Genomic DNA, 24,123 nt, shown 5'->3' on the forward strand with positions numbered 1-24,123 from the left:
ACCCCCAATCCCATTAAATCCCATGTACTCATCCAGAAGTCTTTTAAAAGACCCCAGCGAGTTCGCCTCCACCACCACTGACGGCAGCCGATTCCATTCACTCACCACCCTCTGAGTGAAAAACTTACCCCTAACATCACCTCTGTACTTGCTTCCCTGCACCTTAAATCTGTGTCCTCTCGTAGCGAAGAAGAAGTGGTTGGTGAGCACTGGGGCAGTCTTTAAAGGTTGCGCCCCATCATTATTGTGCTGACGTGATGGTGGACAAGTGAACCATAGGCTGCCTGCCTGCAATCCTGTGTGAATCCTGTGACTTCAAAATTTTACTCCATGGTGCGAAATCCCTCCATTGCCATCAGTGGGCTAAATGCCGGATTCCCACTTGCAGTCAACCTTTGCTGACCTCCCAAAAAATTTTACTCCTCACTTTCATGGGCCCACGTTGTTCTCCACCATCATTTCTCTCTCTAATATTGCTGCTGTAAGATTATTTACACTGAATTCTGTTAAATCCCCTTTCGTAGTTTAGTGAGGTAAGCAAATGTAGAAATGAGGCTTTACACAAACTGATGCCAAAATAGAGGGATTATGAGAAATACTGTCAAGCTTGAAAAAAGACAGTTACTGCAGCTGAAGTCCAAGCTGCTTGTGTAAACTAATGGGGCAGGGAGGGGCAGGGTGTTTGAGATAAATGGTAATAGAATGTGGCAGCCTTGAGATAAGAGGAAATAGGACAACAAAGAATACGCAGAACATGATGTGATTAAGTGAGGCTAGCTTTGCTCACATGAACAGGGACCGATTAATAAGAGTCAGGATGAAAGAGAACTTCCCAAGTAAGACAGTGCAACATGAAAAACTGGAAATCAGAGAACAAGAAATGAAAGAGCAAGAGAGAGAGAGAAGGAGTGGGAAGTAAACTTGAAGATCAAAAGATGCAACAGGAAAAATCACCATGTGCACCCCCTCCCAGTTGTAATGTGGGAAGCAAAGCCTGTGTTAAAACTATAAATCACTGTCTGAATTTATTGCTCCAGGGTACATAATTGCTCTCACTTTATCTCTTTAAAGAAGTCTGCTGGCTGAATTTTATTGCCAGGCAGACACAGCACAATACAGGGTCTCAGGGCTGCTAAAACCAACATTATACCACAATGATATCCATCAAAATATTCGGAGTCGTCACACCAAACTTTAGCAATTCAAACATATAACGTTTGTTACATGGTTAGTTTAAAATAGACACTTGATTTCAAAAGGTTTGTGCATTTAAGAAATGCCAATGCTTTTGCTATAATTTGTTTATCCTGTGTCTAAACCTGAGTTGTTATTTAATTCTAATCTTTTTGGTGAAAATAAATTATAGTTTTCTTCATAAACCTTTTGATTTGTGCTTATAGTTTCTTCAGGGAAAAGAGCCCATTAAGTTGAACCTAAAATTAAACCACGTGCAGATTTAAAAAAAGACTTAAGGGGCAGGATTTTACGGCCTCACGAGGCCAAAGCCATAAAATCTCAACCAAGATGAACAGGGGTTTCCATTGTCTGCCCCTCACCCACTTCAATTCCTGTGGCAGGCTGGGTGGGTAAAATTCTGGCCAACGTTGCAAGTCTAGATGACGCTTCTTCAGAACTGTTCTAACAACGAACCATCCAGACCTGAAACATTTTCTCTCCATAGATGCTGTCAAACCTGCTGGGAGTTTCCAACATTTTCTGTTTTTGTTTCAAATTCCAGCATCCACAGTAATTTGCTTTTATCTTTAATATTAATAAAATGACTTCCGATTTTAACAGGAAAAATAGAGCATATTATCCAAATGTGAGAGATTGCAAAGCTCTGAGATACAGAGGGGTCAATGTATCTTAATGCATGAATCGCAAAAGGCTAGCATGCACGGACAGCAGATAATTAGGAAAACTTTGGTAGGAATAATGGTAGGAAGGACTATTACTTACATGGCGAAAAACTGCAGCATGCGACGGTGCAGAGGGACCTCGGGGTCCTTGTGCATGAGTCGCAAAAACCCAGCCTGCAGGTGCAGCAGGTGGTCAGGAAGGCTAATGGGATGCTGGCCTTCATAGCGAGGGGGATTGAATATAAAAGTAGGGAGGTCTTGCTGCAGCTGTATAGGGCATTGGTGAGGCCGCAGCTGGAGTACTGGGTGCAGTTTTGGTCACCGCACTTACACAAGGATATTTTGGCCTTGGAGGGAGTGCAGAGGAGGTTTACTAGGCTGATACCGGAGTTGAGGGGGTTGAGCTATGAGGAGAGGCTGAATAAACTAGGCTTGTACTCGTTAGAGTTTAGAAGAATGAGGGGAGATCTCATTGAGACATATAAGATGATGAATGGGATGGATAGGATAGAGGTGGAGAGGCTCTTCCCGCTCAGAAAGGACAGTAGGACTAGAGGGCACAGCCTCAAGATAAAGGAGGGGGGGCGGTTTAGAACGGAGTTGAGGAGGAACTTCTTCACTCAAAGGGTGGTGAATCTCTAGAATTCTCTGCCCGTTGAGGTGGTGGAGGCTGCATCGCTAAATATTTTTAAGAAGCGGGTTGATGGGTTTTTGATAAGAGAGGGGATTAAGGGTTATGGGGAGAGGGCGGGAATGTGGAACTGAGCCACGACAGATCAGCCATGATCTTACTGAATGGCGGGGCAGGCTCGAGGGGCTAGATGGCCTACTCCTGCTCCTATTTCTTATGTTCTAATAGAATGTTATTATTTAATGCGAAAGGAATCAAATACTGAAGTAGGGAGGTTATTCTTCAGTTGTACAGGACACTGGTAAAACCACATCTGGAGTACTGTGTACAGCATTGGTCTTCTTTTTTAAGGAAAGATGTAGATGCATTGGAAGCTGTTCCGAAGAATATTTTATTGAACTAAAACCAGGAATAGTCTGGTTGCCTTATGAAGAAAGGTTGGCGAGACTAACCTTGTATCTGCTGGAAATTAGAAGAATAATAAGTGACTAGATTGAAATTATAAGATCCTGAAAGATCTTGACAAGGTGCATATGGAGAGGTTGTTTCCTCTTGTGGAAAGTTCAGTACAAGGGGGCACTGTTTAAAAATAAGGGGTTGTCCATTTGGGACTGAGATGAGAAGGTTATCAGGATAGAAGGGAATGTGGAATTCAGGTTACAATCGGATCAACCATGATCTTATTGGATGGTAGAGCAGGCTAAGTGCTGAGTGACCAACTCCAGTAACAAATATGTATGTTCATATGTTGCATTTATATATTATCTATCATGGTCAATGATATACAGCCACTGATGCAATGTAGGAAACACTGAAACCTGTTTATACTGTTTAGAGGATGTGCTACTGAGAAAAAAATTATTTCTATTTCTTCCTTTTATGGCTGGATTTTAAAAAACAATAGACTGCAATCCCACTAAGACAATTGAGGACCGCTAGTCAGACCCAATATACAATGTGCATTTCACTCAAGTAGAACAAAGAAAGAACAGACACCTAAATCACCTGAGGAGTTTGGAAGACCTCATCCTCTGTTGTCTGGCTCACTTTCTTCAAACATTTCTAAGAAGAGCCATCAAAATGCAATTACCTGTTTTGAAGAAAACAGTGACCACTGCAGATATGGATTCATCAAATTCTCTGGAATATACAGCCAGCAGGACTGCTTACCAAGCTAGAGAGATAACAGATCAGAATGCAATACGGAAAGGCTTCAAAAAAGCTGCCTCTCTCTCTTTCTTAAACAAATTGCAGATTAGACATATTTTGGGAACGAAGCATGGAGTTCTGGCTCATATAACTTCACAGAGGAAGACAACTAAATAAAACAGCCACAATATGGAATCACCACATTAAAAAAAAAATCAAAGGTTAGTTAGCCATATAATCATTTTATCTTCCTTACAAACTTTAAAAACCTTAAGTTATCCTTTTGCCCTACCATTTGCATAATGTGTGTGGGCTCAGGCAAGGTGTGTGATATCTGAATGGTGGTTATGATTTAGCAATTTATTTTTTCATTTGGTAAGTAGTTTTAATGAAGTTTGTCTTTGTTTAAACTCAGAAAACCTGTCTGGCTAATTCTGTACAATCTGAAAATGTACAAAGTAGGACTCCTGTGGTATTGGCAAAGTGCATCCTCCCTAAATTCACAAAACACCCCGTTACAGTTAGATCTGGAGTGGTAGAATAGGGGAGTCATTATTTTACCCCACTTCACAAGGTTGTATCAGAAAATTTGGGGGCTAGCATCCGGGATCCCACAGACAATGAGAGAATTGAAGTAGAGAAAGCAACTTGTTTCCTAGAAGCAATTATAAAAACTGCCAAAAGATTTTTTGGCTTTACAACGCCAAAGTACAAAATACCCATTTTCAAAGCCAGTGCCTTTCTAGAACAAATAAGGTGTAGCTTTTGGAGGTAGAATTAGAGTGTTGCACAAAAGGGCAGGGACTGTGAATGTTTAAAACTTGTGGCCAAACAATTTGTTCACAAACATGGAGAAATTATAAAATTACAGCTGAGCAAAAAGGACTAGAGATGGAATTCAAAACAAGAGAGAAAGAAAGAGAGAGAAAAAAAGAGAAAGAGTAAAGGAAAGAGAGAGGGGGGAGAGAAAAAGAGAGGAAACTTTAATCGGGAGGTATGGGCAGCCAAGGCAGGCTGCAGGGCAATACCATCCAAAGGTCCAAGAGATTTCAGGGAGGCTGACAAAGTTGGAGAGAGCCTGCAGGGATCTGCAGAGGTGCAGGGAACTGAAAGAGGTTCAGATTTCCTATAAGGAAAGATAGAACATATAAGTTTTGAATTGGCTAGGGAGAAGTTACTTGCATTTAACAAGGTTGGAGCCCAATCAGTAGAAGCAAAAGGGACCAGGACAAAAGCTGAAGAATCCTGCTTCAGACATCATCAAGTTGGCTTTGTGGTTTTGAGTATATTAACAGCAATTAATTACCTAATATACACGGTAGAGGGTACAGGAATGGAGTTGAATCTATCTTAGGTCTTTACACATCTCTATACACCTCTAGACTAATCCTGGCTCTAGGTCATGTGCCTTCTTGCATCAACATATGGGAGGTAATGTATGCAGTCCCACAGTAATCCTCTGAGAAATAAACCCTACTATTATAGGACACAGGAGTTAAAAGTGCCATTCCAATAGCGACTGGTTGGCGATGAGTTTGGAAGACATTCGGATCATCAAATCTGCATCAACTCTCTAGCTGAGCATCCAACCCAGGCCCTATCCCTGTAACCCCATGTATTTACCTCACTAATAAATTAATTACAATTTCCACATGATAATCAGCTCCATGCCAGTTTGTCACAACTGGCAAAGGCCCCTGCTGTTGTTTCTCAGCCCCCTGCGCTGCTTGAATCCTAGCCTACGTCTGGCATCTATTGGATAATCCTGATGCTCCTCTGTCTTTGGAGCTTCCTTTCTTTATCTGGGTGGGTGGGGTGTTGATACGGACTCTGATTTGTAATGGATAATTCTAGATGGTTTTCCTTATCTTGTCAGGAGGAGGAGGGTTGTATCTCCCCCCGAAATACCTTGTTGTTGGATGTCTTGATGATTCTCCTGCTCCCTGTCAGTGGGGCTTCCTTAGTGGAACGTGGCCTAAATTCTTCAGTGATGGGGAGCCTGATCATTGCCTCTGATATGATTGGAGAGGAGGGAGGTTTGTTGTGTTGAAAGCCAAGGTGAGGTGCATGAATCCTTGGCTGACTGGTTCCTGTACATGGGAGTGCCACATCTTGTACTGATGGCAGTATCCTTTTATTTGGATTATATTTTTATTGCTTAGTGTTCCTGGGATGCTGAGTTAGGCCCCAATTGGTTGTATGTTAACCTATAAGGGATCTCATATACTGTATCTCTGTAATCCTACGGAGGAGGGTATGCACCAGGAGGCCATGTGTTCATGGTTTTACTCTGTTCTCTTACTATCCTGGATCCCCCATCCTTTCTGTTTTCCTTTATTTACCCGTACGAGAGGGGATACCGACTACAAAGGTTGGAATGATTGATAATTTGCATCATTTGAATGAATATTCCCTGGCTTTTTCTGCATGTTTATGTGGAATAATGATTACTAGAGATTGGTGCTAGAGGTTGGGAATTTGTCGTGACTTGCCGTAAATGTAAATTAGAAAATTTCCAATAAAAGCGATGGAAGAGAGAAGACTTCGAACTAGACTAAGAGAGATAAAGACATCAAACTTGTTTGCAGCAAGGAGGATTGTGAAACTGCAGAATTACAGGTTGAGCTATTAACAGAAATGTGAATCTTCAAATCTTTGGCAAAATAAGAAACACCTTTAAGCACCTGTGTGTTGGGGAAAGAAGACCCATGGATCGCCAATGATTCTAACTTCAACCAATCATATTGGTCAGGACAAACTATAGCCTAAAATGGCTGGTACAGGTCTCTTGATAGGGGTGAAAAGGGGCTGCAGCGCATCTTTGGCACACCTAGAAGAAGATAGAATACAGTCTATGGAACACATAGAGCATAGAATATTACAGCACAGTACAGGCCCTTCGGCCCTCGATGTTGCGCCGACCTGTGAAACCAATCTAAAGCCCATCTAACCTACACTATTCCAATATCATCCATATATTAGTCCACTACTGTTGCAGGCAGGGCATTCCATGCCCTTACTACTCTCTGAGTAAAGAACCTATCTCTGTCCTATATCTATCACCCCTCAATTTAAAGCTATGTTGTCTTGTGCCATCTCCATCCGAGGAAAAAGGCTATCACTGTCCACCCTATCTAATCCTCTGATCATCTTATATGCCTCTATTAAGTCACCTTTTAACCTTCTCCTCTCTAACGAAAACACCCTCAAGTCCCTCAGCCTTTCCTCATAAGATCTTACCACCACACTAGGCAACATCCCAGTAAATCTCCTCTGCACCCTTTCCAATGCTTCCATGTCCTTCCTATAAAGTGGCGACCAGAACTGTATGCAATACTCCAAGTGCGGCCACACCACAGTTTTGTACAGCTGCAACATGAACTCATGGCTCTGAAAATCAATCCCTCTACCAATACACCTTCTTAACAACCCTATCAACCTGGGTGCTACCTCTCAGGGACCTATACACATGGACACCAAGATCTCTCTGTTCATCCACACTACCAAGTAACTTACCATTAGCCAAGTACTCTGTATTCCTGTTACTCTTTCCAAAGTGAATCTCTTCACACTTTTCCGCATTAAACTCCATTTGCCACCTCTCAGCCCAGTTCTGCAGCTTATCTGTGTCCCTCTGTAACCTCAACATCCTTCTGCACTATCCACAACTCCACCAACTTTAGTGTTATCTGCAAATTTACTAACCCATCCTTCTATGCCCTCATCCAGGTCATTTATAAAAATGACAAGCAGCACTGGCCCCAAAACAGATCCTTGTGGTACACTACTAGTAACTGATTTAAATTTCCCATCAACCATCACCCTCTGTCTTCTTACAGCTAGCCAATTTCTGATCCAAACCGTTAAATCACCCTCCATCCCATGCCTTCGTATCTGCTACTATAACTTATCATGGGGAGCCTTATCTGCCTTTACTGAAATCCATACACACACATCAACTGCTTTACCCTCATCCATCTCTTTGGCCATCTTCTCAAAGAATTCAATAAGGTTTGTGAGGCACGACCTACCCTTCACAAAACCGTGTTGACTATCCCTAATCAAATTATTCCTTTCTAGATGATTATAAATCCTATCTCTTATAATCCTTTCCAGACTTTGCCCACAACAGAAGTAAGGCTCACTGGTCTATAATTACCAGGGTTGTCTCTACCCCCCTTCTTGAACAAGGGAACAACATTTGCAGGTAGAAAGAAGAGAAAACTGTGCCTCAGACAGTTCAGTGTGATTGGCATGGTGGCACAGTGGTTAGCACTGCTGCTTCACTGAGTCAGGGACCCAGGGTTGATTCCTGGCTTAAGTCTCTGTGCGGAGTCCGTACACCCTCCTCATGTGTCCATGGGTTTCCTTTGTGTGCTCTGGTTTCCTCCCACAGTCTGAAAGACGTATTGGTTAGGTGCATTGGCCATGCTAAATTGTCCCTCTGTGTACCTGAACAGGTGCTGGAGTGTGGTGACTAGGGGACTTTCACAGTAAATTCATTGCAGTGTTAATGTAAGCCTACTTGTGACACTAATAGATAACTCAGAAGGAATAAATGGGACCATGTCTCAGTTTATATCTATTGCATCGTTTATCTTTGCGATACTTAATAAATTCTCTGACTTGATTAAGGCACTTTGTCTGTACCTTGTAAGTCAGAATTGATCATGAATCCTGAGTGAGATTGGGTTATCGTCTTTTGTACATAGATTACCATATAGAATCCATAATATCTTTACAGTGCTGAAAGAGGCCATCTGGCCCATTGGGTCTGCACCAACCTCCTGAAAGAGTAATCCTATCCAGGCCTACCCTCCCATCCAATCCTAGTAATCCCTGTAGCAGCCACATGGCTGCTAAAACACAAGTAGATTTTCAAATTTGCCAAACAGTAAGGGATGCTGGGTATGGGATACATTGGCCAAGTAAAGCTCTGTAAATTGCAACCCCAGAAACGAGACACAGTACAAATACAGCAACGAGCTGATAATGACATTAGCATAGTGTAAAAGGACATAGTTCGCCAACAGTTGCGGGGTAGGCTCGAAAGGCTAGATGGCCTACTCCTGCTCCTATTTCTTATGTTCTTACATTATGCTAACAATGCATCAAACAACCAAAGGAGGAATGGTTATTTTCAGCCAAAAACCAGACAACGTGGAACCCAGGCCCTGCTACACAAAGAAACAAACATTAGCAAGCTATCCAATGAGAGACAATGTTTCAACCCATTAAGCAAGTCTCCCAATCAACCAGAACTGAAGAAAGTTCCAGAAACCATCCAAAAAGACAAAGAAAAAGGGCTTACTGCAGATCAATCGCTTAGACCTTCTGGAGATGAAGTGACTGATGTGGCAAAGACAAAGACTGATTGACTATCCAGAGGGAGAGAGAGAGAGAAAGAGAACAACAACTTCGAGCCCGTCTAAGGCTACGGGAGATTTGGGGAAGTATTGTAACAACGAAGGAGATCGGGCAGAATTAGGAATAGTATTGTTAGCATTAAAGTCTTTCTACTGCTTATTCCTCAATAAAGTTGGAACAGTTTGCATCAGTACCAACTCACATCTGTAGTGATCTGACCGCTCTGGTATTGCAGGTATACATGGGTAAATTCATTTATACCTTATTGGTTAAAGGTCCTAAAGGACTCAGACAACACCCCGCACATTTGCCATGGTTAATCCATCTAACCAACACATCTTTGGACTCTAAGGGATAATTTATCATGGCCAATCAACCTAACCTGCACATCTTTGGACTGCGGGAGGAAACCAGAGCACCAGGAGAAAACCCACGCAGACACAGGAAGAATGTGCAAACTTCACACAGTCACCCAAGGCCGGACCTGAACCTAGTCTATGCATCCTGCCCTCATAAATTAGCCACATTAGATCCAATTTCAGTATGGCCATGCTGCATCCCCTCCTAGGTCATGCATCCTTCCTGAGGAGCGCTGCCCACAAATAAACATAACAGTCCAGACGTAGTTTAATGTTGCAGATGAATGGAATGTTTAATTACAGGCATTTTTTTTTATTTAGAACTAGCTATTTCCTAAAGTGAACAGACCGCCTGCCCACAATGGGGCATTTCCTACTTAGAATTTGAAAATTGGCAAAACGACACTGACAAACAAAATACAGAAAATGCTAAAACAGACATGCAGCAATTGTTAGATTGATTAGATTATACAAACAGATAGCTGTTAATGACAATTTGAACCGTAAATGGGGTAGTAAAGGAGCTATAAGAGACAAAGCTAAAGCAATGAGCAAGATCTAATGCAAATGGCATGTTGTAGTATATAGTGCATAGTTGCAAAGTGAATGAGAGATGAATGGAATGCCTGAGGCAGTCTAGGCCAATGTCCTTTCATCAGTCATGATCCTTAGGATTCTGAGCGATGAATTATTTACTTTCTGCTGGGTGGACCTATTGCCAATGAGTTGATATTAGCTGGTGTAAGTAAATGGTTCTGCTGTGGCTGCCTCTGTTGAACTAAGTCACCTGAAATGGAATTTGTTTGTCTAGAAACATTTGATAAAACTAAACAGTTATCTCTAAACAAATCTATCTATTGATGTGTTTACTGTCTTCCCTTGCCGTGCCTATCTATGAATTGCTAATTTGTCTGATTCCAGCATTACCTGTGATGACACTAATCAGAGTTTACCACCACAGCATACATTGTGCATTTATTATTGTGGGCTGAGTATCTGAGGTTTAGAAAACCTAAGACTGCCAGCATTGGAATTAACATAACAAAAGACAGGCTAAATGGCACCTCACAGTTAAATTGTTTGCCAGCAACAGATGGGCATTGAAGCTATAGGGAATAGGAAGATTATTTGTGTGTTATATTTGCATCAAGCCAAGAGTCTGGTGTTTCATTCTGTTGTGAATCATGCTGCAGTCAGATCACAAGTTATGAGAAGATGAAGCAGAGATTAAATTACATTGCAAGGATCTGTTGTTTCTATACTCCTTCGAGTTTGAATGTTAGCCACAACCATGTTGCTTAAATCAATGAACTCCAAACTGCATAAGAAGTTGGAATATTTAACCATGAGGATTTCTGAGGCCAATTACCTTAATTTCTTGACATCTCAAGTGTGTACTGACAGAACAATGCAGTTGCATATATTTAGGAATAATTTTTTTTGGAATAATTTTTTACATTACCCAACCCCTTCTTTTCACTTCCTTTTCAAAATAATGCCACATGTGGATCTACTGTGAAAATAATTTTAAAATCCTTTAGATATGTTTTGTTTGTGTACTTTGGATGCAAATGTTCCTAATTATTGCATTTTATGACCTTCATGCTGGAGATGCTTTCAGTTTTTCTTGATTTCAATTCATCTTCAACACAATTTGGTAAAACATGAGCTACAGCCATAGCCAGGTGAGACACTAATAATCAAAGCATTTCTTCTCTTAGAGAATACAATCACTGTTTGATAAGTGATTGCCTACATCTTGGGAAGTCTATTTGTTGTAGTTTGCTTCACTTCAGCTTGGTAGCAATGTATACAACTCTATACTGCACCACTGATGAGAGATAAGAGAGAAGCAACACTGCCATCAGTGACACAAGCAGGAGCAACAGCAGCAACTAATTATATACTAATTATGTTTAATTATACACAGGTGGTAGGCATTTACTGGTGATTCACCTGTGACTCTATAAATAGACACAGACAGCAACTGTTGTGGTTATTGGGTTAGGAAGTGGATGCTTGTAGTATATCACTCTGTAAATAGATACTGATTAAAAATGTAAATATTGGTTCTAGCTCTATTCTTCACCAACTGGCTTTCTGAAGTATATCATGTGAGCAGAGAATGAGTGCCTAAAAGTGAAATTGGAAACTAAGAGCTGTTTTCCAGACAGAGTGTTAAAATCTTAGTAGGCATTGTGGAAAATGGCAGAAAGCGTATGTAATCATTTGTGATATGAGCACCCTCCAATGTTCTTGCAGTCTGAACCACGTGACCGATGGAAGAATAAAGTGAATTTGTAGACACTGGTTATGTCTCCACAAAATAATACAGCAAGGTATGGCCTTGGTTTTGTCACTTCCTATAAGTATAAAATATTTCAAGACATGGATGTGCATCAGTTGAAAAATGACAAAGGGTTGCACATCTATTTGACTTCTTTGATTAAATCTACAATAAGGTTATCTGCTAAATACTTATAATGTACAGCCAGACTTTGGCAGATTTGAAAAATAAATGGACATTCTGTGGAAGATATTATGAACTTAACAGATTGTATAAAAGACTAAATTGAAATTGAGAATCCCTGGATTAGAATGAGCATTTAAATTGTTGGATTTTGCTGAGGTACTTTTTATATACACAGGCTACTGCTTCAATCTGGTAGTGGGTTCTTTAATAGGGAGATCTTAATGGATCAGATGTCTGCTGCATTGAAAAAAATGCTCCTAGGGAAATGGCCATTTCTTTCAGCTTTCATGGAACAAATGAAACATTTGGACACAGAAGGGGGCACTCAATGAATGCCAGATTTCAAAAGTTCAGATAGTGGGGACAGTATCAACAGAATCTGAGGATTAAAGACAGGCAGAATAAGGATGAAAGCACCTGTTAAAGGCTGTTATGGCTGTTACAACAGAAGACAAAATTGGAAAGCAATAATTGGATAAATCCTAAGGAGTAGTTAATAAATGCTTTAAGTGTAAATTGAAGTATTGTTATAGATGGTAATAGTGGAGAGAGTGCTCAAAATGAAATGTGACAAGAAAAATTTGATTAAAGATGATGAAGCTAATGAAGAATCTGAGAAAATAATACAGGTGCTAGATGTAACGACTTTAATGTGGTCCACAAGATGGATCTCTTAGAATACAAATTCCCTAATTAAGATAGTTATGGTAGCCCAAACAGGGAGACCTGCCTGCATATATAATGTGGAGTGTTCGCTGTTGGGGTAAGTCATTCATGTGCATCATGCCTTTGTTTGGAAAACTAGACAGGCTCAACCCTACTGTCGAGGACTGGGCCCAATATGTGGAAAGCATGCATTACTTTTTTTTCGGCAAACAACATTTTGACAGATGAAAAACAGTGGGTAGTTCTCCTGACTATGATACTTCAACATTTGCTGCCCTTTGGAGTTTATCTTTTCTGAGGTGCCAGATACTAAATTCTTTCAAGAATTGACCAAATGAGTTGGAGAATACTATGACCCCAAGCCACCTTTAATCCTGAGATCTTTTCATTTTTACTCAGCAATCCAAGAGCCAGGGGAATCTGTTATGGGTTTCCTAACTAGGTTATGATGAATTTGGTTTAACCATTGATAAGATCTTAGAAACCATCTGGGATGCAGGATTACTAACATAATTATTCAAAAACACTGCTTAACTGAAGCTCAACTGGATTTGAAGCAGGAGCTATAGCTAGTCATGTCATTGGAAAAAGCTGTGAATGGAACAGATGAGTTGCAAGGTGTCCTAATGGAAATGGACACCCAAGCCAATTTGACTGAAATGGGGACTGCCAATTCAGTGCAGGCAATTACATAGCCTTACTCAGGAAGCATCCAGATACATGTACCTCCAGATCTGCCCACAGCACAGCCTCAAAGCAAAGCCATGCAATTGTAATTGTTGCTGGTATGTGGAGTGGAAACAGCAAAGGAGTCCTACAAGATCTAGATTTAGAAAAACAACCCGTTGGCCAGCATCCAGAAGAGTTCATACCCTGGAAGGCCTGCTTACACCTACCTGATTTAGAACAATTAAATTGCATCCAAATCGGACCCAATCAAGATAAACCTATGGTTAAATGGACATCCGGCACTAATGGAGGTTGATACCAGTATGGCCCGATCGTTGGTCAGAGAATCAGTGTTACATAAAATTCGTTATGGGCTCCGGTTCTTAAACTTACTCAAGACCTCAGCAAGGCTGAGAACCTATACAAGGTGACCCTTCCGAATTGCGAGTACAACTTTAGTCCCTGTCTCCTATAAAAGGCAGCTGGTTTGGTTACCAGTGATTGTAGTTGAGGACTTGGGGCCAAACCTAATGAGTTGAATTGGTTGAGAGATCTGCTTAGATTTTCAAAGTAACTTCATTGCAGTGTTAATTTAAGCCTATTTGTGACACTAATAAATAAACTTTATTTTATCCTGCTGATGGAGACGAAAGTGAAGTCGGAGATTCAGCTCCGAACCAAACAGATTGGTGAAGTTTCAAAAAGTTTGTTTCAGCCTTAGGCAGTGAACAGGGATGGTGACTTTGGCTAAGGAACAGACCTGGTGGCAGTGACCAAAGACAATGGGCCCGAGCTTACCATTGTGTCCAGCCTGTGTTTGGGCGTGAAAACATGGTAAAGTTGGGCATGAGGCCATTAACACGATCTACGCCCGCGTCCACGCAGCTGCCCACGTTACTAAGGCCCGAAAATTGCTGTGATCTGATTCGCGTCCAAAACGGGTGCACTGGCAATTTAAATGTATTTGCATGCTGAGCAAAGGGCTGTTTTGGATGCTCCAGAGGTAAGTCCAGAGCTTCCAACAGCTCTCTGACACAAATTGGGGTTGGGGTTGGGGTTGGGGTGGGGGGGGCAGAGGCGGGTCAGGTCATTGTCTGGTGGCAGGGGAGTCGTGTCAGATGTATCTCTGGTGGATGGTGGGGAGGGAAACCCAATCTGGTGGGGGCAGGGGAGGGAGGCAGGTCAGATGTATCTCTGGGGGGTGAGGGAGGAGGGAGGCTCATTGGTGGTGGGGGCAAGGCCTGATCATTCTTTGGGTGGGTGGGGGGGGCGGGGGGAGTGTAGGGGTAGGGGAGGCCACATGGACCTCTGGTGGGGGCGGGAGGGAGGTCTGATCATTCTCAGGGGGGTGGGGGAGGGGTGCAGAGGGATCCGCTGCCACTCTGCAGGCGAGCGGTGGTGGGAAAAAGGAGGCAGAGGGTTGTGATTGGTCTGCGTAGCGGGGTTGTGGGTGGATAAGTGGGAAAGTTATTTTGTAGGGGTGGAGGTGATGTCTGTGAGGACCATCACTCTTGGGCTGCCTTATCCACTTACTGAGGCCCAAGAACGATGTGATAGCAGCGCATTTTTCAAATTTTTTTCTAACTGCGCATGTGCAGTTTAGAGCTCCGATCATTTCGGGCACGATAAGCCCCACCCACAGTCTGATTCAGGCCCGTGATTTTTTTTTTCAGGCAGAGTGCGTATGGAGGTGCCTGAAAGCAGATTTCCAAGTCAGATGAGAATTGCACCCAGGTTCAGCACTTAGAATGAAAATGGTAAAATCAGGCTCAATATCTTGGGTCTTTCCAATATTTAACAGGACTATTTTACAGAGGCACATTTTCAAAATGAAGTAAAATCAGCAGTACTAAAAGCTCCTTTGCTAAATAATTTCCTCCTTTCTCTGTTAAGGTTTCCACCCCTATTCTTTCTCTTCTCACTGCACTGTTCACCCTTTTAACTGGATGGCAAAATTATGCAATACATCGGAGATGCAATCCCATTTACCATTACTCTTTATGCATGGAATCCTCTTCCTCCTTCAAATCCAGCAGGGACATTGGAAGACCCAAAAGAATTCCCCTTTCGCGCTCTGGTAATTGCTAATGATGCCGCAGCTGCTAGTAAAGCACAAACCCTTTCCCATTACCTCCATAAAGAGTTTGAGAATGCAAAATGTAAGTAGGAACAGCCAGTTATAGAACAAGTGAAATACCAAGGTGAAAAGATACAAGATTGAAACACCATCCAAAACTGTCAATCGTCTGTTAAAGAATTTGTCTCGTCCAGGACAGTGCAGCACACCCTATTGTCAGCAAAAAAATGATTCTGAAAGTGATGAGGTGAGAAATAGTATTGATTTCAGTGAAGGATTTAGCTGTAATGGGGCTCTCACACATTGAAGTTTTGAAACTTCAATGAATTTGAATATCACACAGCCCCTTGCGTATTGGGAACCACTGACTTCATGTTGCATTTCGAATCGCAAGGATACACTTGGGTCAGCCCATAGTCGCAGAATTGGTCTGTGATTTGTAAAAGGAAACCAGAGACTTAAGTTGGGTTGAGGATTAGAAAGCTGTTTGCATTTTATCATTTTTTTTAAGTCATCCATGGGACATGGGCATCACTGGCTGGCCAGCATTTATTGCCCATCACTAGTTGCCCAAGGGCAGTTGAGAGTCAACGATCATTACTGTGGCTCTGGAGTCACATGTAGGCCAGACCAGGTAAGGACAGCAGGTTTCCTCCTCTAAAGGGCATTAGTGAAGCAGATGAGTTTTTCTGTCAATCGACAAAGGTTTCACGGTCATCGCTAGATTCTTAATTCCAGATATTTTTTATTGAATTCAAATTCCACCAGCTGCTATGATAGGATTTGAACCTGGGTGCCCAGAACATTAGCCAAGTTTCTGGATTAATAGTCTAGCGATAATACCTTGAGGCCATTGCCTTCCTCAGAGCTGGTGTAAACGATCGTAAAATGTGGATGTTCGAGTTTGAGAGCTCATGATAAAATTTACAATTGCTATTTGCAAGAAGAAATTGGATTTGCATGAAGAAATTAAACAAGTGCAAGCAATTTGCAGTTGGAGATGTTACCTTAGGGGACACCGGCAGGTTTGAGTTTCCAATTGTTGCGAACAGGTTTCCTACTGTTTGGCTTACTTTGCAGCCATGATGTGGAGATGCTGGCATTGGACTGGGGTAAAAACAGAAAGAAGTCTCACAACACCAGCTTAAAGTCCAACAGGTTTGCTTGTAGCCAATGCCACAAGCTTTTGGAATAGGCTGTCCCTTTGTCAGGTGGGTGGGAGTTCTGACTGCAAACAGGGCAAAACTCAATTTACATGAATAATGATTGGAATGTGAGTCTTTACAGCTATAAAAGTCTAAAAGGTACAGGCAATGTAAATGGAGAGAGCATTAAGCATAGGTTAAAAGGATGTGTATTGTTTCCAGACAGGACAGTTAGTGAGATTTTGCAAGTCCAGGCAAGTTGTGAGGGTTACATATAGTGCGACATGAACCCAAGATCCCGGTTGAGGCCATCCTCATGTGTGCAGAACTTGGCTATCAGTCTCTGCTCAGCGACTCTGCATTGTGTGTCGTGAAATCCGCCCTGGAGAATGCTTACCCGAAGATCAGAAGTCGAATGCCTGTGACCACTGAAGTGTTCCCCAACAGGAAGAGAACAGTCTTGCCTGGTGATTGTCGAGTGGTGTTCATACATCTGTTGTCATAGCATCCCCAGTGTACCGTGCCTCGGGACATTCTTTCCTGCAGCATATCAAGTAGACAACATTGGCCAAGTTGCAAGAGTATATTCCGTGTACCTGGTGGGTGGTGTTCTCACGTGAGATGATGGCATCCGTGTCGATGATCCGGCATGTCTTGCAGAGGTTGCTGTGGCAGGGTTGTGTGGTGACATGGTCACTATTTTCCTGAAGGCTGGGTAGTTTGCTGTGGAGAATGGTCTGTTTGAGGTTGTGCGGTTGTTTTGAAGGCAAGAAGTGGGGGTGTGGGGATGGCCTTGGCGAGATGTTCGTCATAGAACACTACAGCACAAACAGGCCCTTCGGCCCACTAGTTGCGCCGATCACTTGTATACCTACTAAGCCATAGACCTATCTATAACCCCCAATCCCATTTAGATCCCGTATCCTCATCCAGAAATCTTTTAAAAGACCCCAGCGAGTTCGCCTCCACCACCACTGACGGCAGCCGATTCCATTCACTCACCACCCTCTGAGTGAAAAACTTACCCCTAACATCACCTCTGAACTTGCTTCCCTGCACCTTAAATCTGTGTCCTCTCGTAGCGACCATTTCAGCCCTGGGAAATAGGGTGGATTCTCGGAGGCTATCTATTCCTCTCAACATCTTATAAACCTCTATCAGGTCGCCTCTCAACCTTCGTCTCTCCAGGAAGAAGAGTCCCTGCTCCCTCAACCCATCTTCAAAAGGCATGCCTCCCAATCCAGGAAACATCCTTGTAAATCTCCTCTGTACTCTTTCAATAGCTTCCACGTCCTTCCTATAGTGAGGCGACCAGAACTGCACACAGTACTCCAAGTAGGGTCTGACAAGGGTCCTATAAAGTTGCAGCATTACCTCCTGACTCCTAAACTCAATCCCTCGATTAACGAAGGCCAGTACACCATACGCCTTCTTGACCACATCCTCCACCTGCAAGGCTGATTTAAAAGTCCTATGGACCCGGACCCCAAGGTCCCTCTGCTCTTCAACACAGCTAAGATTCCTGCCCTTGATATTGTATTCCTTCATCCCATTGGTCCTGCCAAAATGGACCACTACACATTTATCTGCGTTGAAGTCCATCTGCCACTTCTCCGCCCAGTCTTGCATCCTATTTATGTCCCGCTGCAACTTCTGACATCCCTCCAGACCATCCACAACACCACCAACCTTCATCAATGACATGTTGAAGGCTCCAGAGAAGATGTAGTAGCCTCTCTGCTCCGGGGAAGAACTGGACAACGAAGGGTACTCTGTCCACTGTGTCCTATGTTTGTCTTCTGAGGAGATCGGTGCGGTTTATGTGGCGCATCGGAACTGTCGATTGATGAGTCGAGCGCCATATCCTGTTCTTATGAAGGCACCTTTTAGCGTCTGGAGGTGTCTTTTGCGATCCTCCTCATCTGAGCAGATCTGTGTATATGGAGGGCTTGTCCATAGGGGATGGCTCTTCTCACGTATTTAGGGTGGAAGCTGGAGAAGTGGAGCATCCTAAGGTTATCCATGGTCTTGCGGTACAGTGAGGTGCTGAGGTGACCATCCTTGATGGAGATGCATGTGTCCAAGAATGCAACCGATTCCGGAGAGTAGTCCATGGTGAGTCTGATGGTGGGATGGAACTTGTTGATGTCATTATATAGTTGTTTCAGTGATTGTTCACCATGAGTCCAAAGAAAGAAAATGTCTTCGATGTAACTACTGTATAGCATCAGTTGAAAGTCCTGTGCAGTGAAGAAGTCTTGTTCTAACCCTGTGTATGAAGATGTTGGCATATTGAGGTGTGAATTTGGTCCCCATGGCTATTCCGTGCGTCTGGATGAAGAATTGGTTGTTGAAGGTGAATATATTGTGGTTCAGGATGAAGTGGATGAGTTGTAAAATTGCATCTGGAAACTGCAGTTGTAGGCTTTGAGTACTGAGGCAGTTGCAGCAATGCCATCGTCGTGGGGGATGCTGGTGTAGAGTGCCGAGACATCCATTGTGACGAGGAGTGCTCCTGGTTCAACTGTTCCATATGTGCTGAGTTTTTTGTAGAAAGTCCATAGTGTCGCAACAAAAGGCGGGGGTTATTTGTACAATGGTTTTCAGGGTGCCCTCGAGGTAGCCGGAGAGGTTCTCGCACAGGATCCCGTTGCCCGATACGATGGGGCGGCCAGGTGTGTTTGCCTCTGTGCTCTCATCCCAGGTGCTCCCCATATTGGCAATCTCTACTGTCTCCCAAAGGTACACAAGGCAAACACACCCAGCTGGGGGAGGGATAATAGCCGGTAGGAGGAGGGCAGGGAGTGGAGCAGGCGAGCAAAGGATGAGGAAAGGGAGTAGTAAAACTGTGTTGGGGAGGGGAAGGAGAGGAGCAAGGCAAGGGTGCAATGGCACAGAGGCGGGTGAGAATTGGGACAGAGGGAAGGGAGTCAAGAGGAGAAGGGGGTAAGAAGGTGGAGTGGGTTGGGAAACAGGAACAGGAGAGTAGGGATGGGAGGGGAGGAGTGAGATGGGGAGGGGGAGTGCAGCAGTGTGTGGGGTGAGAATGGAAGGAGACCAAGAGGATGGAGGTGAGAAGATGAGATAGAGGGGACAGGAGGAGAAGGACTAGAGAATGAAGGGGATGGGGAGATAGAGTAGCAGGAAAGTGAGGTGACGATGGGGAGGGGAATGCAAGAAGGAGAGACGGTGGGGAAGAGAGGAGAGAGAAGATGGGGAAAAAAGGGGGAGGAGAAAGAGTTGGTGAGGAGAAGTGAGTAGACAGAAGGGGAGAGGAGAGAGTGATGGGGAAAGTAAAGAGGAAAAGGAGAGGGATGGGTGGGCCAAGAGAAAGGGGAGAGGGCCATGGAAAGAAGGGGAGTGGGGAGAGATGGAGAGGTGAGAGTAGAGATAAGAAGAGACAAAGGGAGGAGGAGCAGGAGAAGAGCAGGGGAGGACAGAGAAGGGCAGAGAGAAGGAGAAGAGTAAGGGAGGAAAATGAAGGGGGGGAGAGGAGGAGACAGGAGGGGGTGGTGAGGGAAATGAAAGAGGGGAGAAAGGAAGGTAGTTAGGGTGAGAAGATTGGGGGAGGAGAGAGGGGGCAATGGGAGAATGTGATATGGATGGAGAGGACAGGAGGAAGGGAGCACATTGGAAGGGGCAAAGCAAGAGATGGGGGGAGCAGGAAGAGGAGCGGGGAGGGAGAGTGAAGAGCCAGGGAAGATTTGGATCAGTGGGGAAGGAGGGGAACGTTAGGAGGGATGAGAAGAAAGAACAGAAGCAGGAGGGAATGGATGTGGGAAGGTGAAAGTTAAAGGAGTTGGGGGAAAATGGGAGCAGGGAAAGGAAGAGGGGAGGGGAGGAGTAGTGAATGTTGTGGGATTGCTTTCAGAGATAATAAGTGGAAAATTAGTGAAGTAAGTGATATATCATCACATATGACCCAAGAGGTGTGTGTGTAGATGGTGTGTAAATATGCTCTAACACTTGTGTCTGTACTGTACATTCATATTAGTTACAATAAATATTTGTATATTGTTTGTATCCCTGTTACTGCTATATAAGCCACACACTAAAGGAGCAAATAATTTAATAGTGAAAGGGAGGAGCAGGGATAGGAAGAGTGCAAGAGAGAGAGGGAAGGAAAGAGACCTGGGAGATGGGCAGAGGATGTGAGACAAACAACACAAACATGGCATTGTAGAAATTATTGCAAAGAAAAGATCATTCAATTTATTATGTATTTACTGGTACTTTTCAAATGAAACCCTCTCCCCATATTCTTTTAGATTTTCCCTTTTCAGATAAGAATCCAATTCCGTTTTTAATTAACTCTATGCATCAATATCAAAGAGTTACGTTCAGAACTACAAGAGCTGGAATTGCTTGCTTTACTTAATTATGTAAATTACTCATCTTGTTGATAGGGGATTCATCATTAGTGAATTCCTTTCATGCCGTACCTCCTGATGTGGTGGGCAGTAGAAAAAAGGATGAGCTCTCAACTTCAAAAAGAACTGATTTCAGATCTTGATTCAATACTGAGTTTGCTGTGATTAAAAAAGCCCTTGGCACTAATTCACCACAGGTTGTGATCCTCCACTTGGCCCCTATGAAGAGGGAAATGATGATCTGTTCAGGAGATGGAGTCAGAGAAGTTGAAGACATGTGCCAATTACAGATTCATCAACATAATTGCACATTGCATTGCATTCCACCTTTTTCCTCCCGCCTATCCTTCCTAAACACTTGATACCCCTGGACATTCAGCTCCCAGTCCCTGTCACCTTGCAGCCATGTCTCTGTAATGGCCACCAGATCATATCCATTTGTGCCGATCTGCGCCACCAGCTCATTCACTTTATTCCGAATGCTTCGTGCATTCAGATAAAGTGCCTTCATCCCAGCCTTCACCTGGACCCTATTTGCCAGAACGCCACCAACCATACTCACGCCCCCTACTCCCTTTATTATTGGGACATCCTCGGCCTCTTCCCTTACCTGTACCCTCTCCTTAACTTTAGACCCTGTAATGTCACCTACCCTCGCACCCTCCCCCCCTCTAATTAGTTTAAAGCCCTGTCTACAGTTCTATTTACACGATTCGCCAGGACTCTGGTCCCAGCACGGTTCAGACCAACCCCATCCCACCTGAACAGGTCCCACCTACCCCAATACTGATGCCAATGCCCCATAAATTCAAACCCATTCCTCCCACACCAATCCCTGAGCCGCCCATTCACTTCCTTAATCCTATCAACCTTACGTCCGTCTGCACTCGGTTCAGGCAGTGGCCCAGAGATAACCACCTTGTCAGTTCTACTTTTTAATTCCATTCCCAGCTTTTCATACTCCCTCCCCAGATCCTCAGTTCGCATTTTGCCTACATTGTTGGCACCCACATGTACCACAACGACCGGATTCTCACCCTCCCACTCCAGGTTCCTCTGCAGCCCAGATGCGACATCCCGGACCTGAGCACCAGGCAGACAACACACCCTTCTGTGCACTTTGTCATTGTGACAAAAGACAGTGTCAATACCCTTAACCCCACTATCCCCAATTACTACTACGTTCCTTTTCACCTTCTCTTTGCCTATGTCCTGCGTCTGCATCACTGTACTGTGTGCAGTTTGCTCACCAACCTCACCTCCCTCGTTCTCGTCCAGACTGGAAGCAAGAACCTCAAACCTGTTATGCAGACCCTCCTTCCTCCGCTCCCCACCCTCCTTCCTCCATTCCCCACCCCCCTCTTGTTCCTGACCCTTAGAGTTAGCCAGTCTAGGGGGCGTGGATGTCACTTGCACCCCATTGACAATGGCACCCTCTCCCCTCCTGATGAGCCTCAGTGTCTGAAGCTCAGGGCCAGCTCATCTACTTTGAGCTGGAGCTCCTCCAGCAACCTGCACTTACTGTAGACATGGTCACTGGGAAGGACCCTGGGGTCCACCAGCTCCCACATCATACAGAAACAACACATCACATGCCCCTCCATTATTCACTGTAGTAATATTGAAAATTTCAACACAAACTTACCTGGCCCTTTTTCTCCCAAGCCCTTTTGCTCCTAAGCCCTAGTAGCTCACTCTGCTTCCCTCTCACTCCGCTGCCCGCTGTCTACACCAGGCCTCCTTTTAAACCTGGCGCTGTTTTAAAGCCTGCTCCCCCACAACTCCCTGCTATCCACTCCCTTAGAATTCTTAAAGCGGTAGATACAAAAAGCCTACAATAATGCTTTTAAATGATTTAAACAGTTCTACAAGGTAAGTTCTTACTACAAAAGTGCTTTAAACTTATTTAAACAGGTTTGAGGAAGAGATTATTGTTGCTGCACCAGTTCACCAGATTCTCTCATTCCTGTACTCTGTCTCATCATTATTTGAGATCTGACCCATTATGGTGGTGTCGTCAGCAAACTTAAAAATCAAATTTATGAGGAGGTTGGCTACACAGTCATAGGTGTAAAAGGAGTACAATAGGGGGCTGAGAACACAAGTGTTGAGGATGATCATGGAGGAGGTTTTGTTACCTTTCCTTAGTGTGAGGGGGATTGAATATAAAAGTAGGGAGGTCTTGCTGCGGCTGTATAGGGCATTGGTGAGGCCGCAGCTGGAGTACTGTGTGCAGTTTTGGGCGCCGTACTTACGCAAGGATATTTTGGCCTTGGAGGGAGTGCAGAGGAGGTTTACTAGGCTGATGCCAGAGTTGAGGGGGTTGAGCAATGAGGAGAGGCTGAATAAATTAGGCTTGTACTCGTTAGAGTTTAGAAGAATGAGGGGAGATCTCATTGAGACGTATAAGATGATGAATGGGATGGATAGGATAGAGGTGGAGAGACTCTTCCTGCTCAGAAAGGATAATAGGACTAGGGGGCACAGCCTCAAGATAAAGGGTGGGCGGTTTAGAACGGAGTTGAGGAGGAACTTCTTCACTCAAAGGGTGGTGAATCTCTGGAATTCTCTGCCCGTTGAAGTGGTGAATATTTTTAAGACGCGGGTTGATGGGTTTTTGATAAGAGAGGGGATTAAGGGTTATGGGGAGAGGGCGGGAATGTGGAACTGAGCCACGGCAGATCAGCCATGATCTTGTTGAATGGCGGGGCAGGCTCGAAGGGCTAGATGGCCTACTCCTGCTCCTATTTCTTATGTTCTTATGTGGTCTGTGAGTTTGGGAGTTCAGGAACCGGTCGCAGAGGGAGGTGCCGAGGCCCAGGCCACAGAGTTTGGAGATGAGGTTTGTGGGAATAGTAGTGTTGGAGGCTGAACTGTAGTCAATGAATAGGAGTCTGACATAGCTGTCCTTGTTACCTAGATGTTCCAGTGTTGAATGCAGAGCCAAGCAAATGGCATCTGCTGTGGACCTGTTGTGGCAGTAGGCAAACTGTAATAGATTCAGGTGGTCCTGGAGGCTGGAATTGATTTGTGCCATGACTAACATTTCGAAGCATTTCATAATGATAGATGTCAGAGCTACCAGGCTGAGAGTCATTAAGGCACACTGCTTGGTTCTTACATAAGAACATAAGAACATAAGAAATAGGAGCAGGAGTAGGCCATCTAGCCCTTCGAGCCTGCCCCGCCATTCAATAAGATCATGGCTGATCTGTCGCTGCTCAGTTCCACTTTCCCGCTTTCTCCCCATAACCCTTAATCCCCTCTCTTATCAAAAACCCATCAACCCGTGTCTTAAAAATATTTATCGAGGCAGCCTCCACCACTTCAACGGGCAGAAAATTTACCGGGATGATGG

This window comes from Carcharhinus amblyrhynchos, chromosome 6, assembly GCF_965287045.1.
Source record: "Carcharhinus amblyrhynchos chromosome 6, sCarAmb.v2.hapA, whole genome shotgun sequence".
NCBI lineage: Eukaryota > Metazoa > Chordata > Chondrichthyes > Carcharhiniformes > Carcharhinidae > Carcharhinus > Carcharhinus amblyrhynchos.